Below are 16,408 nucleotides of genomic sequence, written 5' to 3'. Positions count from 1 at the left end.
GCTTTGCTGCACGCTTAAGTGCTCAGTGAAGAGCGCTGACCCTTTTTTGTTGTTAGGGGTGTGGGGGGGGGTCATTGCCTTGCTGCTGCTTGTGTGTGGGAGGGGGAAAGCTGGGGGAGGGATTTGGGGTTCTAACATTTAGTTGTCATTCATTCTTTGGGGCACTCCTCTGTTTTCGTGGATGGTTGTGAAGAAAAAGAATTTCAGGATGTATATTGTATACATTTCTCTGACACTAAGTGTGTCTATTGAAGCTATTGAAACTATCGAGCCTTAAGATTGTTATAGCTGGAGGTGGTAATGGGGACAAGCTCCCACTACCTATTAAATGCTCCCAATCATGTGCATCTCAAATAGCCTCTGACAAACAAGTCCAGCTCCTGGCCTTCGCATGTGGCTCAGCTACTAAACCCAGTAGAACCGTTCCTACAGACAGGAGAAGGGGCAAAGGCAGATAGCTGGTGCCTTAAAACCAGTCACTTCCGGCAGATGAGGCTTGTCAGCCGTGGTTGGCAGCTCATCTAGAAGGAAAACTCTGATCTCAAACCTCCGCTGCCTCGCGGCTGTATCCACTCATGAGGGAGGCTTCGGGACTAAACCGCGAGGGAGAAGTCCAGAGCCGGAGTCGCTGACATTGCCCTACGTTGAGTTCAACACCGACTGGCAACTCCTGCGGTGCCGCCGGTGCCAAACTGTGTCGGTCTCTGCCGTCCCTTTGGGTTCATCAGCTGCATGGAGAGGGGAAGCCTGCTGCACGGGCAACTGCTCGCTCTCCATATCGTACTGCCCCGGCTTGTGTGTCACGTAGATGGCCGAGGCACAGCACCCACGGTCGACCCCGACCAGTGAAAGGCCTCATCATTGTAATAAATGTTTGTTTATAATAATGGATTAGTGGGGGGGAAATCGCCAAATCATGCAAACCAGAAGACTACTGAGTTAAATGCAGGCCTGCAGCAGAGTTAGTTTCTTGGAGAAGCCAACACAAAATGCTGGAGGAACTCAGCAGGCCAGGCAGCCTCTATGGAAAAGAGCAAACAGTCAACGTTTCAGGCTGAGACCCTTCATCAGGACTGGGGAGAAAAAGATGACAAGTTAGAGCAAGAAGGTGGGGGCTGGGGAGGAAGAAGTTCAAAGTGGCAGATGATAGGTGAAACCGGGAGGGGTGAAGTAAAGAGCTGGGAAGTTGATTGTGAAAGCGATAAAGGGCTGGAGAAGGGGGAATCTGACAGGAGAGGACAGAAGACCATGGAAGAAAGGGAAGGCTGAGGAGCACCATAGGGAGATGATGGGCAGGTAAGGAGATAACGTGAGAGAGGGAAACAGGAATAGGGAATGAGAAGGAGTGGGGAGGGCAATTACTGGAAGTTTGAAAAATCAATGTTCATGTCATCAGGTTGGAGGCTACCCAGTCAGAATATAAGGTGTTGCTCCTCCAACCTGAGTGTGGCCTCATCGTGGCAGTAGAGGGAGCCATGGGCTGACACGTCGGAAGGGGACTAGGAAGTGAATTGAAATGGGTGTCCAATGGGAAATCCGGCTTTTTGAGACGGACGGAGCGAAGGTGCTCGATGAAGCGGCCTCCCAGTCTATATCAGGTCTCGCTGGTACACAGGAAGCCATACTGGGAGCACCGGATACAGTAGATGCCCCCAGCGGACTCGCAGGTGAGGTGTGGCGTCACCAGGAAGGACTGTTTGGGGCCCTGAATGGTAGTTGGGAGGGGGGAAGGAGGTGTAGAGGCAGGTGTGTCACTTGTTCCACTGGCAAGGGGAGGAGTCGGTGGGAGCTCAATGTGGAGGGAGTGAATTGGTTTCTATTTGGGTAGCGCTGTCTCAGGTCCTTCCGTCTCTGAACAAGGAAAACATTGCAATTGCGGTTGTTATTAAGGTGTCCCTGCTGGAAATCGAGCTGGGAAAACCCTTCACTGTGATGACAGAAGGCAAAAAGTACTTAAGGAATCAGATTGTCAATTGGCAGTAGAGGCTGTCACCTTCCCAAGACCTGCAGCCCAATGCGGAAGTACAAGACTGCATCACCGTCTGGTATTGGGTGAGGGGGAGTACTGCACAGGATCAAAATAAGCTGCAGAGAGTTGTAAACTCAGTCAGTCCCATCATGGGCACCAGCCTCTGTAGTGTCCAGGACATCTTCAAGGAGTGGTGCCTCAGATAGGTGCCTACATCATTAAGGGCAACCCCAACACCCAGAACATGCCCTCTTCTCATTGTTACCATCAGGGAGGAGGTACAGAAGCCTGAAGGCTCACACTCAACAATTCAGGAACAGCTTCTTCCCCCCTGCCATCCGATTCCCACCGCTGCCTGCAAGCAGTTTGTACATCCTCCCTATTTCCTCCGGGTGCTCCGGTTTCCTCCCACAGTCCAAAGACGGACCGGTTGGTAGGTCAATAGGTCATTGTAAATTGCCCTGTGATTAGGCTGGGATTAAATTGGGGGTGTGGTGGGGGGTGGGGCTGGGTTGCTTGGCAACATGGCTTGAACGGCCTGAAGGGCCAATTCCACACTGCATCTCAATAAATAAATAAACCATAAATTTATAAATGGACATTGAAACCATGGATACTACCTCACTACTTCTTTGAATTGCTAATTCTGTGCTACTTGTTTAATTCAACTATTTTCTGTTTATATACTTACTGTAATTCGCAGCTTTTTTTCTATTATAAGGTATCGCATTGCACTGTTACCACAACGACAATAAATTTCACGACGTATGCCGATTATATTAAATCGGATTTTAATTCTGAAAAGGAACACTGGTAGGCAAGAGGTAAAACAAAATGGTAGTTTTGCACTCTGTGCGGACAATGGAAGGAATTTCCACCACCTTCCTGTTACTGTTTACCAAACCAAAGGGCTGCTGGTGAGACTCTGCAATGAAGACTTAAACTTGGCCACCAACGGAAGCCCCTTATGAACCTGCCTCTTGCGAGCACCGACTCAGTCTGCTTTTCACTGTGCTACCAAGGAGAAGCAGCAGCTTTCTAATGGTTCCTCAGCTTCCAAAATTTGATCGAGCGCTTTCAAAACCTTTATGCAACTAATGAGGTGAAACCTGGTAGACGGACTTGCAATTAGACATAGCATCCATCTTGTCTTGGCAGGCTGCCTGTAAGAGGGAGGAGAGATGACCTCAGACTGCATTTCCCTGTGGCCCTCCTTCCAAGGGAAAGGATAAAATATGTTTATGCTGAAATTGTACCAAATGTAGGACAGTTAAGCCAGCGATCATATCACACCCACTGAATGACTTTCCATTCCCCTCTCTCTCAGCAAAGCAACAAATAACGTGTCAACAAACATAATGTGTGTTCACTGTATTTTTGCTTGACTTAAAAGCAGATAGAAAGCTTGTATTGTATGGATTTAACTGAAAATAAAGTCCATAATAGTCAAACGTGTAAATAAGCTGCCAATTTGTCATTCAGTGAAAGAATGGGTCTAATTCAAATTAATGTCATTTATACCAGCCTTAATTTTATATCTTAAAATAAGCTTCCCTAATTTCGCATGAGGAGAGTTCTAACTTTAATTAACATACTAAAGGTGCCACTGCTGGACACTGAGCTGGGGAAATTTTCGATCGAGTGGTAATGGGGAGGATGTTTCCTGTGGTGGGAGAGTCTCGGACCAGAGGACGCAGCCTCCGAGCACACGAACGTCTTTTCAGAAAAGAGATGAGGAGGAATTTCTTTAGCCAGAGGGTGGTGAATCTGTGGAATTCGTTGCCACAGGCGGCTGTGGGGGCCAAGTCACTGGGTGTATTTAAGGCAGAGGTTGATAGATTCTTGATTAGTCAGGGCATGAAGGGGAGAAGGCAGGAGGTTGGGGCTGAGAGGGAAATTGGATCAGCCATGATGAAATGGCAGAGCAAACTTGATGGGCCAAATGGCCTAATTCTGCTCCTATATATTATTATCTAAAGTTGGAAAATTAGCTCAACATATTTTCTCTCGTGAACATACATTCTGGAATCTGGTTAATATCGCTCCAATTCCTGCCTGATTCATATCTATCCAATCTCTGTCTGGTTCATATCCCGTACAATCCCTGTCTGGTTCATATCTGTCCAGTGCCTGTCTGGTTCATATCCCACTAGTCTCTGGTTTATATCTGACCAGTCCCTGTCTGGTTCACATCCATCCAATTCCTGTCTGGTTCGTATCTGTCCAATCCCTATCTGGTTTATATCCGTTCAGTCCCTGTCTGGTTCATATCCGTCCAATTCAAGATTGAGGTAAGCATTTCTTGCTGAAACTTACTTAAAGACGAGAGATTCTGCAGATGCTGGAAATTCAGAGGAACACACACAAAGTATAGGACGAACTCAGCAGGTCAGGCAGCATCTATGGAGCAAAATTAACGGTCATCGTATCAGGCTGAGGTCTTTCATTTGAAGTTTACCTCGCTTTTCTAATAAAGAAGCTTAACTACATTCTGAACATCCCATGGCACATCCTGTCCTCCTACTGGCTGGCCCCTTTTACATGTTTGTCTGAAGACTGCTCCTCCGATTAAGCAATCAGACATTCTTTTCAAACTTAAGAGAGACATAGAAAACAACAGCAGAGAAACAGGCCTTTCAGCCCATCTAGTCCATGCCAGACCTTTTAAACGTCCTAGTCTCATCGCCCTGCACCCACACCATAGTCCTCCATACCCTCCCATGCAAAAGTCTCCTGAACGTTAAGACTCAAAATCGCATCCATCACTTGCGCTGGCTGCTCATTCCACACTCTCACCGCCCTCCGAGGGAGGAAGTTGCCCCTCATGTTTACCTTTCACCCTTAACCCATGACCTCTAGTTGTCAGTGGAAAAAGCCGGGTTGGATTTACCCTATCTATACCCTTCATACGTTGTATAATAATCTAGAATGAAGTTCTGGATTTAAATGTTCTACTTCCCTGAAATACTTGTGCATCATTTAGAGGTCTCCTTCTCCGATTACCAAGTCTAAACAATCAATCCTTATAGCTGTGAACTCTGATCCCTGTGGCAAGCCACTTCCTCCTTCTCTATTCTGCGCTTGGAAGCTTTCCTCTCTTCTCAGTCATGGAAAAGGAATTCAGGATTAAAGGCCTGCTCTTTGTACGTCAGTTAATTTCCTGTGCTTTTGGCTGTGTCGTGCTAATGAATTACATCTGCTGAAACCCTTGAACATCATTTGGCTTCAGCTACTTCTGTTCCCATTTATAGATAATCTACATTGCTTATGCACAGTGGAAATGAGTGGAGACTAGCCACAGGCATTAACCTTCTAATAGGGTTATCTTGCGTGGCTGCAGTCCAGTGTCCAAGCTATTGTTGAACCAAAGCACAATAAGGACCAGCTACAGGAAGATTACGTCTTTTGGCCTGTCAGCATCATTGTCACTCTAATTCGTGCAGTTTTCCTTGGGTGTGGAGAATAGAAGGTCCTAGGTTTGATCTTGGCTTTGTACTGAAGTTAATAGATCTCAGCTGGGCTGGGAACTATGATCTTGCGAGTGGCTATGGTAACTCTAGATGCTGTTGACCCCAGCTTGTTCAAATTCAAGTAAATTTATCTATCTATCTATACACATATGTGTGTATGTATATATATAATTGAATTTAAGGCATACATCCGTCCCACAACGTAAGGGAGCAAAAAGCTTAGCATTATGAATCTGTCGCAATGTACGCACATGTGACTTTATAAGTCTAATGGCCTGTGGGAAGAAGCTGCCCCATAGCCTGTTGGTCCTGGCTTTAATGCTGTGGTACCGTTTGCCAGATGGAAGTGGCTGGAACAGTTTATGGTTGGGGTGACTGGTGTCCCCAATAATCTTCCAGGCCTTCTTTTTCTGCACCTGCTGCTGTAAATGTCCTCAGTGGAGGGAAATTCACGTCCACAGATGCTCTGGGCTGTCTGTGCCACTCTCTGCAGAGCCCATCGATCAAGGTTGGTGCAGTTCCCATCTCAGGCAGTGAAACAGCCAGTCAGGATGATCTCAATGGTGCCCCTGTAGAAGGTCTTGAGGATTTAGGGGCCCATGCTGAACTTCTTTAGTCACCTGAGGTGGAAGAGGCGATGTTGTGTTTTTTATATATGTAATTTATTACACATAAATAAATGCACTCTCCATATATAATTTATTTATTTGTTGGTCTGTTTATTTATTTATTCATTCATTCGTCCATTTATTTATCTACCTATTTATTTATTGATTCATTGAGATACTGTTATGGGCCAAATAATGATAGAAGTGCATCTGCAAAATGTTCCAGAGTCTGGGTCACCAGTTAGCTTGTTTATGCTGAAACCTGTTCTTGGATTACGTACGCAAGGATCAGACTGCTGCCCACTGAATGAAGAACAGCCAGTTTAAATCTTTAAAAAATCTACTTTAATATTGAGCATGAAACTTTTTGCATCTGTATAAACGTACATTTGTTTGTTCATTATGTGCCATGTCATATGACATCATCATTATGCGCTGTGCCCTGTGACATCATCAAGACAAACTAAGACTAAAAAAAACTGACAAAAACCACATAATTATAACATACAGTTACAACAGTGCAAGCAATACTGTAATTTGATAGAAGAGCAGACCATGGCACAGTAAAAAGTCTCAAAGTCTCTCGAAAGTCCCATCATCTCACGCAGACGGTTGAAGGAAGCTGCCAGCGCCGCAAACTTGCCGATGCAGTATCCTGGAAGCACCCGACCACAGTCCGATTCCGGTCCGTCCGAAAACTTCGAGCCTCCGACCAGCTCCCCGACACCGAGCACTGAGCACCATCTCTGCCGAGCGCTTCAACCCCAGCCCCGGCAACAGGCAATAGGCAAAGCCGAGGATTTGGGGCCTTCCCCTCCGGAGGTTCTCGATCGCACAGTAGCAGCGGCAGCGAAGCGGGCATTTCAGAAGTTTCTGCAGATGTTCCTCTGTGCTTCTCACGGCTGTCTCCATCAAATCAGGATTGTGCACGGCATCCTAGTTCACAAGTATGATATCAATTCGGAGTGGCCATGCGCGCTGCATCGCACCGCCATCTTCTCCTCCCCCACAGACACATATGACAGACAATAATTTAGGAAGGAAAAGATAAAAATCTACAAATGAGTTATGCATAAATAAACTAAATTATATACTGTAAGGTACAGAACAGATTATCTGGTGACACTTTGAATGCGATGCAGCAGGGAGTTCAGAAGCCTAATGGCCTGAGGGAAGAAACTGTTTCCCATACTGACCATCCTCGTTTTTATGCATCAGTGTCCTGCCTGATGGTAGAAAATCAAGGAGAATGGTGGATGTCTCCCAGCAACCCCCCCTTATCATTTCCCATCCCCTTTTCCCACCCTCACCTTGCTCCCCGCTTACCCATCGCCTCCCTCTGGTACTCCTTCTCCCCCCTTTTTTTCTTTTTTCCATGGCCTTCCGTCTCTTTCACCAATCACCTTTTTAGCTCTTTACTTCATCCCCATCTCCAAGTCTCATCTATCATCCGATATTTCTCTCTCTCTCTTGATGGAGATGGACATGAAAGCACAGAGAACATCTGGAAAAATTTCTGAAACGCTCGTCCGCTGCTGTCGTTACTGTGTGGTCGGGAATCTTTCGGAGGGTAGGCCTCAAAATCCCCGGCCTTGCCTGCTGTTGGCGACCGAGAAGGAGGTCGAATCGTTCGGACAGAGATGGCGCTCAGTACTCAGTGTCAGAGAGCTGATCAGAGCTCGAAGTTTTCGGATGACTCAGAGTCGGATTGTGGTCGGGCATGGCAGGGAGAGTTTTCCTTCCTTCTCTCCGTCTGCCTGAGATGTGGGACATTTAAGAGACTTTGAACTTTTACTGTGCTCATGGACTTCTTCATCAAGTTATGGTATTGTTGCACTGTTGTAACTATATGTTATAATTATGTGGTTTTGTTAGTTTTTTTACAGTCTTGGTCTGTCCTGTGTTTTGTGATATCACACCGGAGGAAGTATTGTATTATTTCTTAATGCATTCATTACTAAATGACAATAAAAGAGGACTGCGTGTCTTCATAATCTAATCTCCCACCACCCACCCCCCACCTCTGAAATCTACTCCTCAGCATTTTCTCCCCCAGTCCTGCCGAAGGGTTTTGGCCCAAAACATCGACTGTACTTTTCTCAATAGGTGCAGCCTGGCCTGCTGAGTGTCTCTAGCATTTTATGTGTGTTGCTCAGATTTCCAGCATCTGCAGACTCTCTCTTGTTTGTAAGGATGGTGGGTGGGATCTTTATTAATACTAAGGGCCCTGCGTACGCAGCACTCCTGACAAATGGCCCCAATGGATGGTAGGGAGATCCCTATGATCCTCTCAGCCATTCTGACAGTCCTTTGTAGGGACTTCAGGTCCGATGCTTGACTGCTCCCATACCAGATGGAGAAGCAAATTGGCAGGACGTTCTCAATGGGGCTTCTGTAAAATTCAGTTAAGATGTGGAGGATTGGAGCGGGGAGCCTCACTTTCCTCAGTCTCCCTAGGATGAATGTTCTAGTTAAATGCAAAATGCTGAACTGCATTGTGCTTACGGGATGGTGAACATTGTTGCCGCATTAACATGAGCAGCTGGTCTACCTACGACTCAGCATATTATGATAAATAGCTTGCCCTCTCCACCCCCCACCCTCGCTCTCTGTTCAATTGTAATGACTCAAAGCGAAACATCCAGACAGTAGAATCCACCTACTCCGAAAGAAAAACAAAGATAAGCTCATAATCCCTAAGCGATGTATCCTGTCATGACATTCGCTGATAATGTTGATACATAGTTAACTGACAGAATGTTCGTTACTCAAGATTCCAGACTTGCTTTCGTCAGAACACGTGTAAAGGAGAACGAACTGATTGTTACTCCAGATCCGATACAGTGTGTAAAGAACACAATTAAAAAAACACAAGACAATAAACATAAATATGTAAAATTAACATATAGATTGATTGTGCATACATAAAGTGACCCTAGATACAGGAGTATCTGTACATAAGTTGACTCTGACTCTCCCGCCACTGCCTCGTACGCTCTCCCCGTGACCGCGTGGGTTTCCTCCGGGTGCTCTGGTTTCCTCCCACAGTCCAAAGGCGTACTGGTTGGTAGGTTAATTGGTCATTGTAAATTGTCCTATGATTAGGCTCAGATTAATGGTTCAAAGGTGCATTTAATGTCAGAGAAATGTATACAATATACGTCCTGAAATGCTTTTTACTTCGCAACCATCCACGAAAACAGAGCAGTGCCCCCAAAGAATGAATGACAGTCAAATGCTAGAACCCCATAGTCCCCCCCAGCTCCCCCTCCCACGCATAAGCAGCAGCAAAGCAACAATCCCCCCCACCAGCAAAAAAAAAGCATCGGCACTCACCACCGAGCACGGGAGGGTGGGAGGAGAAGATGGCGGCGCGACGCAGCGCACACAGTTCTCCGGTGAAATTTGTAAGTAGGATGCCATGCACAATTCTGATTTGATGGAGACAAACGTGAGAAGCACAGAGGAACGTCTGGAGAAATTTCCAAAATGCCCAGTTCGCTGCCGCTGCTACTGTGCGATCAAGAATCTTCCAGAGGAAAGGCCCCAAAATCCCCGGCTTTGCCTGCTGCTGGCGACCGAGGCTGAGATTGAAGCGTTCGGCAGAGATGGTGCTCGGTGCTCGGTGTCGGAGGGCTGGTCAGAGGCTCGAAGTTTTCGGACGACTCAGAGTCGGACTGTGGTTGTGCATGGCAGGGAGAGTTTTCTTTCTTCTCCCGTCTGCGTGAGATGTGGGACTTCCGAGAGACTTTGAACTTTTTTACTGTGTCCATGGCCTGTTCTTCATCAAGTTATGGTATTGTTGCACTGTTGTAACTATATGTTATAATTATGTAGTTTTTGTTAGTTTTTCAGTCTTGGGCTGTCCTGTGTTTCTGTGATATCACACCGGAGGAATATTGCATCATTTCTTAATGCATGCATTACTAAATGACAATAAAAGAGTACTGCATGTACTCGTAATCTAATCTAATCTAATCAAGCATGCAGCAAAGCAACAGCAAAGGCACAGACTTGCAGTACCCCAAAGACTACTCATTTACCCGGTATTCAACATACCACAGGCTCTCTCTCTCTGCCTAATAAGGGAGAAAGAGGTGTCTCCGTTTGGGGGAATGCTGGGCTGCGTGGCTCGAAGGACCAGAAGGTGCTGGATCTCAATAAATAAATAAATAAACAAATAGATAGATAGATGATAAAGTAGTGGTGGTGAGGTGGGTTAATGGATGGACGTATTGGGGAAGTAACTGTTTTTGAGTCTAGTGGTCCTGGCGTGGATGTCCCATAGCCTCTTCCCTGATGGGAGTGGGACAAACAGTCCATGAGCAGGGCGTGTGATATTGTTGGCCTTTTTCCTGCACCTTTCTGTTGGTAGGTGGTGCCGGTCCATTGTCGAGCCCTTCTGTTCTCCTGCAGTGTTGTGTCTGTACCACACAGTGATTCAGCATGTCAGCATGCTACATATTGAAGGAGCAAGCATTTATTTGCAACCTATATTAGAATGATTTGGATGTAGTACTATTGTGCTGGACCAGAAACACCAGATTTATAAAATTGTAACATTTATTAATTAGCAGGCCAACATCAGAAGTAAGAGCTAATTCTCTTGCATCAGGTGGCAACCTTACTGTTTCTTCAGAATCTTGGCCCAAAACATCGACTGTACTTTTCTCCATAGATTCTGCCTGCTGAGTTCCCCCAGCATTTTGTGCGTGATGCTTTGATTTCCAGCATCTGCAGATTTTCTCTTTTATGAGACCGAGTTAGCCAGCTCGATGCTCAACCCAGCACGGGTGGAGAGCCGGCTGGATTGGAACCCACGACCACTCACTTCGAAGTCCGGTGCTGATGCCACTACACCACCGGCCAGCTAGAAGTAAGAGTGAAAGGATAATAATGGAGCTTCCAGCTTGTTTGGATTCAGTCTTGGCTCAGTGGCAGAACTTGTGTCTTTCAATTAAAAGGGTGTGGATTCCTCCCACCCAGAGGTTTGAAACAGGACAGCACTCTTTCAGAAAAGCAGTTCCTCCTCATCTCCATCCTAAATTTACTTCTCTGAATCTTGAGGCTATGTCCCCTAGTTCTAGCCTCACTTACCAGTGGAAACAACTTTCCCTGTCTTTATCTTATCTATCCTTTTCGTAACTTTATATGTTTCCCTCAGATCTCCGCTCATCCTTCTAAATTCCAGCGAGTACAGGCAACTCAATCTCTCCTCACAGTCTAATCCCCTCATCTCTGGAATCAACCCAGTGAACCTCCTCTGCACTGCCTCCAAAGCCAGTATATCCTTCCTCAAGTAAGGAGACCAGATCTGCACACAGTACTCCAGATGCCTCTATACTTCCATCCCTCATCAGGAAGCCCACAGGGTTCTCTGCTTCTTTTCTGCCAACAGACTCAACCAGTTTCCCTCTACCGGCACCCTCCTCTTTCTAGTAGAACTAGTATTCATCCTTAACAATTTCTCCTCCATCTCCTCCAGCTTTCTCCAGAGTAAAGATGTAGCCATGAGTACTTGTGCAGGCCCCAGCTATGCCTGCCTTTTCATTGGCTACATGCAATGGTCCATGTTCCAAGCCTACACCACCAACACTACCCAAACCTTTATGCACTGCATTGATAACTGCATTGGTGCTGCTTCTTGCAACCATGCAGAACTTGTCAATTTAATCAACCTCACCTCCAACTCCACTTTGAAGTTCACTTTGTCTATCGCCAACTCCTCCCTCGCCTTTCTTGACCTCTCGGTCTCTTACCTCCATGGTCAGATTTTTACCAACATCTTTTGCAAACCCACTGATGCTCACAGTTAACCTTAACTACATCTTCTCCCACCCTGTCATTTGCAATCACTTCTCTCAGTTCCTCCATCTCTGTTCTGTTCTCATGTGGAGGCTTTCCATTCCAGGACATCCAAGATGTCCATGTTTTTCAGAAAACAAAGTTTCCCTTCCACCTTCCTTACCTGCACCTCCTTCATTTCCCAAATATCTTCCCTCACCCTGTTACCCCCAGTGAAAGAACAGGGATAGGGTTCCTGTCCTCACCTACCACTCCAGAATCCAGCATGTCATTCCACACAATTTCTGCCATCTTCAACTGGAATCCCCCTACCAGACACATTTCCTCCCCTCTGCTCTCCGCCTTCTACAGGTATCACTTCTCCTGTGACTCCCTTGTTCATTCATCCCTCCACACCAATCACCCTCTGGGCATATAGCCCTACAGCTGAGCCAAGTGCTACCGTTCAAGGCCCTAAACTGTACCTCCAGCTGAGGAGGCACTTCACAAGCAAAGCCATCGATGTCAGTCATTGTATCCAGTGCTCCCAGTGCAGCCTCCTCTACACTGATGAGAGCTGAGCCAGATAGTGGGACCACTTTGTTGAGCACTTTCACTCCGTTGGCTGCAACAGCCAAGGTCTCCCAGAGGACAACCACTTTACTTCCACTTGCCATTCCCACACCAACATGTCTGTCCACAGCCTCCTCCACTGGCACGTTGAAGCCTGATGCAGATTTGAGGAGCAGCACCTCATATTCCATCTTGGTAGCCTCCAACCTAATAGACTCAATATCAGACACGAGGAAATCTGCAGATGCTGGAAATTCAAGCAACACACACAAAATGCTGGTGAACACAACAGGCCAGGCAGCATCTATAGGAAGAAGCACAGTCGACGTTTCGGGCCGAGACCCTTCGTCAGGACTAACTGAAAGAAGAGCTAGTAAGAGATTTGAAAGTGGGAGGGGGAGGGGGAGATCCAAAATGATAGGAGAAGACATGAGGGGGAGGGATGGAGCCAAGAGCTGGAAAGTTGATTGGCAAAAGGGATTCAAGGCTGGAGAAGGGAGAGGGTCTTGGGACGGGAGGCCTGGGGAGAAAGAAAGGGGGAGGGCAGCCCAGAGGAAGGTGGAGAGCAGGCAAGGAGTTATTGTGAGAGGGACAGAGAGAGAGAAAAGAGAGAAAAGACAAAAAAAGGGAATAAATAAATAAATAAGGGATGGGGTAAGAATGGGAGGAGGGGCATAACCCTAACCTTAACTTCCATTAATGCCCTCCTCCCTTTCTTACCCTATCCCTTATTTATTTATTTATTTATTTATCTATCTATCATTTTTCATTTTTTTTATTTCTCTCTCTTTTTTCTCTCTCTGTCCCTCTCACAATAACTCCATGCCCGCTCTCCATCTTCCTCTGGGCTCCCCTCCCCCTTTCTTTTTCTCTAGGCCTTCCGTCCTATGATCCTCTCCCTTCTCCAGTCTCGTATCCCTTTTGCCAATCAACTGTCCAGCTCCTGGCTCCATCCCGCCCCCTCCTGTCTTCTCCAATCATTTCAGATCTCCCCTCCCCCTCCCACTTTCAAATCTCTTACTATCTCTTCTTTCAGTTAGTGCTGACGAAGGGTTTCGGCCCTAAACGTCGATTGTACCTCTTCCTAGAGATGCTGCCTGGCCTGCTGCGTTCCACCAGCAATTTTGTGTGTGAGGCTCAATATCAATGTCTCTATAACAACATTGCTCTATTCCCACAGACCACACAGTTTTCCCTTATCCCTGTAGTGCTTTTACACCTTCTTTTCCCCTGCTCCATCCTCATGACCTGCCCATCGCCTTCTCCTTCCTTCCTCTGGTTCCCCACTTCCTTCCCCATATTTCATGGCCTTCTGTCCACTCCTATCACAGAACATGGAACAAAGAAGAGTACAGCACAGGAACAGGCCATTCGGCCCACAATGCTGTGCTGTACCAGCTAAAAAGCAAATCAAAAACACCCAAACACAAATCCCTCCTACCTACACCATGTCCATATCCCTCCATCTTCCTTACATTCATGTGCCTATCTAAATGTCTCTTAAAAGCCTCTAATGTATTTGCCTCTACCGCCGTACGAGACAGTGCATTCCATGCATCTGCCACTCTCTAAGTAAAAAACTTAACCCTCACATCCCCTTTGAACCTACCCCTTCTCACCTGCAATGCATGCCCTCTGGTACTAGGCACTTCAACCCTGGGAAACAAAGGTCAACTCTATCTCAGCCTCTCATAATTTTGTAAACCCCTATTAGCTCTCCCCTCAGCCTCCGACACTCCAGAGAAAACAACCGAAGTTTATCCAGCCTCTCGTGATAGCACTTGCCCTCTAAACCAGGCAGCATCCTGGTGAACCTCTTCTGCACCCTCTCCAAAGCCCCAACATCCTCCCTATAGTGGGGTGATCAGAACTGTGCGTAATATTCCAGATGTGGCCTAACCAGAGTTTTATACAGTTGCAGCATACTCCTCCTCCTTCAGCACTCTGCTCTTCCCACCTATCACCCCTCATCTTCTCACGATTCCCCCTCTACCCTCTCCCCCACCATCCTGGCCTCTTGCCTCTCACCTGGATTCAGCCATCGTCTGCCAGCTTACTCCGCCCCTCACCGAGGCAGTGGGCAGGCATGAGGCAGGTTAAAAGATCGGCACAGCACCGTGGGTCGAGAAGGGCCTGTACTGTCCTGTGATGTTCTACGTTCTGTATGTTGACAACAACCAACTCTTCTCCTTCAGTAAGATTTTGGCCACTCATCTTGTTGTGGCGAAGTATGCTTGATCTGGTCTGCATCTGCACTTGTATCCTGACACTCCCATGTCGCATTTCCCCTGCCTTTACATTTTTGCAGCTGTGCTGGCCTGATCCAACGGGAGGCTCGAACGCCATGAGCATCCCGTGGGACAGGGAGGGTTCAGAGCAGCGACCAACCTTTTGGCATGTTGAGGACCCACCCATACAATACCCTGCCGATATTTCAGAGACAAACTATTTAACTATTTTAAATGATCTGATAGTCGGAGAGATTTAAAAGCAGTCCAAGTACTTGTTTCAAATATTCAATTTTCACAGTAAGTGTACTATCAAAGTGCGTATGCAGTATGCCATTTTCTTGCAGGCATTCATGGTAGAACAAAGAAATACACAGAATCAATGAAAAACGACACACAATGTGCAAAAAAAGACAAACTGCAAATAGGAAAAACATAAATAATAAATAAATAAATAAATAAATGGGCAGATAGGTAGGTGATAGATGGATAGATAGGTAGATAGACAGACAAAGAGACATAGATAGATAGGCAGATAGATAGACAGTCATAAATAGACATATATGGACAGACAGATAGATAGATGGACAAATAGATAGATGGATAGACAGATAGCTAGATAGACAGACAGATAGATAGATAAATAGATAGATAGATAGATAGACACACAGATAGGTAGACAGACAGATAGATAGAAAGAAAGACAGTCAGTTAGATAGACACAGTTAGATAGACAGATAGATATAGACAGACAGATAGACAGAAAAATAGATAGACAAATAGATTGACAGACAGACAGATAGCTAGCTAGATAGATAGATAGAGACAGATAGGTAGATAGAAAGACAGTCAGTTAGATAGACACAGTTAGATAGACAGATAGATATAGACAGACAGATAGATAGACAGAAAAATAGATAGACAAATAGATAGATTGACAGACAGACAGATAGCTAGCTAGATAGATAGATAGACAGGCTGATAGCTAGATAGATAGACAGATTGATAGATAGATAGACAGACAGTCAGATAGAAAGATAGACAGATAGATAGGTAGATAGATAGACAGATAGACATAGATAGATAGAGGGACAGATAGATAGATAGAGGGACAGATAGGTTGATAGATAGGTAGACAGATAGATAGATAATTAATACTATGAACATGATTTGTAGAGTCCTTGAAATTCAGCCCATAGGTTGTGGAATGGGTTTAGTGCTGAGGTGAGTGAAATTATCAATTGGGAAAGAAAACAAAATTGATTTACTAAAAATACATTGAACAACTACTCATTAATTATAAACATAAATATGAAATACAAAGGTTCAAAGGTTCAAAATACAGAGAAATCAATAATTCACCACCTTTTAAGCCAAGGTCGGTGACCCCATGTACTTGCAATGCATCTGGTTCCTCGGTGGTTAACTCCAGCAGCAGAGTGGGACAGATTTGCCAGATTGCTTCTCACTTTCAGTGTGGAAGTCCGAGACATGCTCGTAAATCTGACCCACTCTTGCCACAGGACCTGACCTTTGAGGGGGCTGTCAATGTCAGCTCCCAGTAGAAATGCCAGCCAGAGGGAAAGATATGTTCCGGGCGAGGATCTTTTTTTGGTGCTTGGTAAAAATTCAAGATTCAAGATTGCCTATTGTCATTCTTCGGTAAAGGAGAACAAAATGATTGTTATTGCAGAGTCAATGATGCCGAAAGAAGCACAATAAGCATAAAGAACACATTAAAAAAGCACAGCAAATATAAATATGCAACTAATTCTA

General features: G+C 45.8%; 1 long non-coding RNA gene across 1 annotated transcript; it reads right to left on the bottom strand.

The window, feature by feature from the left end:
* Positions 1 to 2,710: 2,710 nt before the first annotated feature.
* On the bottom strand, positions 2,711 to 10,565 carry LOC140190197 (uncharacterized). The gene is made up of 3 exons (XR_011883548.1): positions 9,384 to 10,565; positions 4,286 to 6,059; positions 2,711 to 3,132 (listed from the first exon to the last, which is right to left on the bottom strand). It is a non-coding gene; the product is annotated as an uncharacterized lncRNA (long non-coding RNA).
* Between the last annotated feature and the right edge of the window lie 5,843 nt (positions 10,566 to 16,408).

This window comes from Mobula birostris, chromosome 29 (assembly GCF_030028105.1).
Source record: "Mobula birostris isolate sMobBir1 chromosome 29, sMobBir1.hap1, whole genome shotgun sequence".
Taxonomy (NCBI): Eukaryota; Metazoa; Chordata; class Chondrichthyes; order Myliobatiformes; family Myliobatidae; genus Mobula; species Mobula birostris.
The sequence above is the reverse complement of the archived record's forward strand: the minus strand, read 5'-3'. Positions and strand labels throughout refer to the sequence as shown.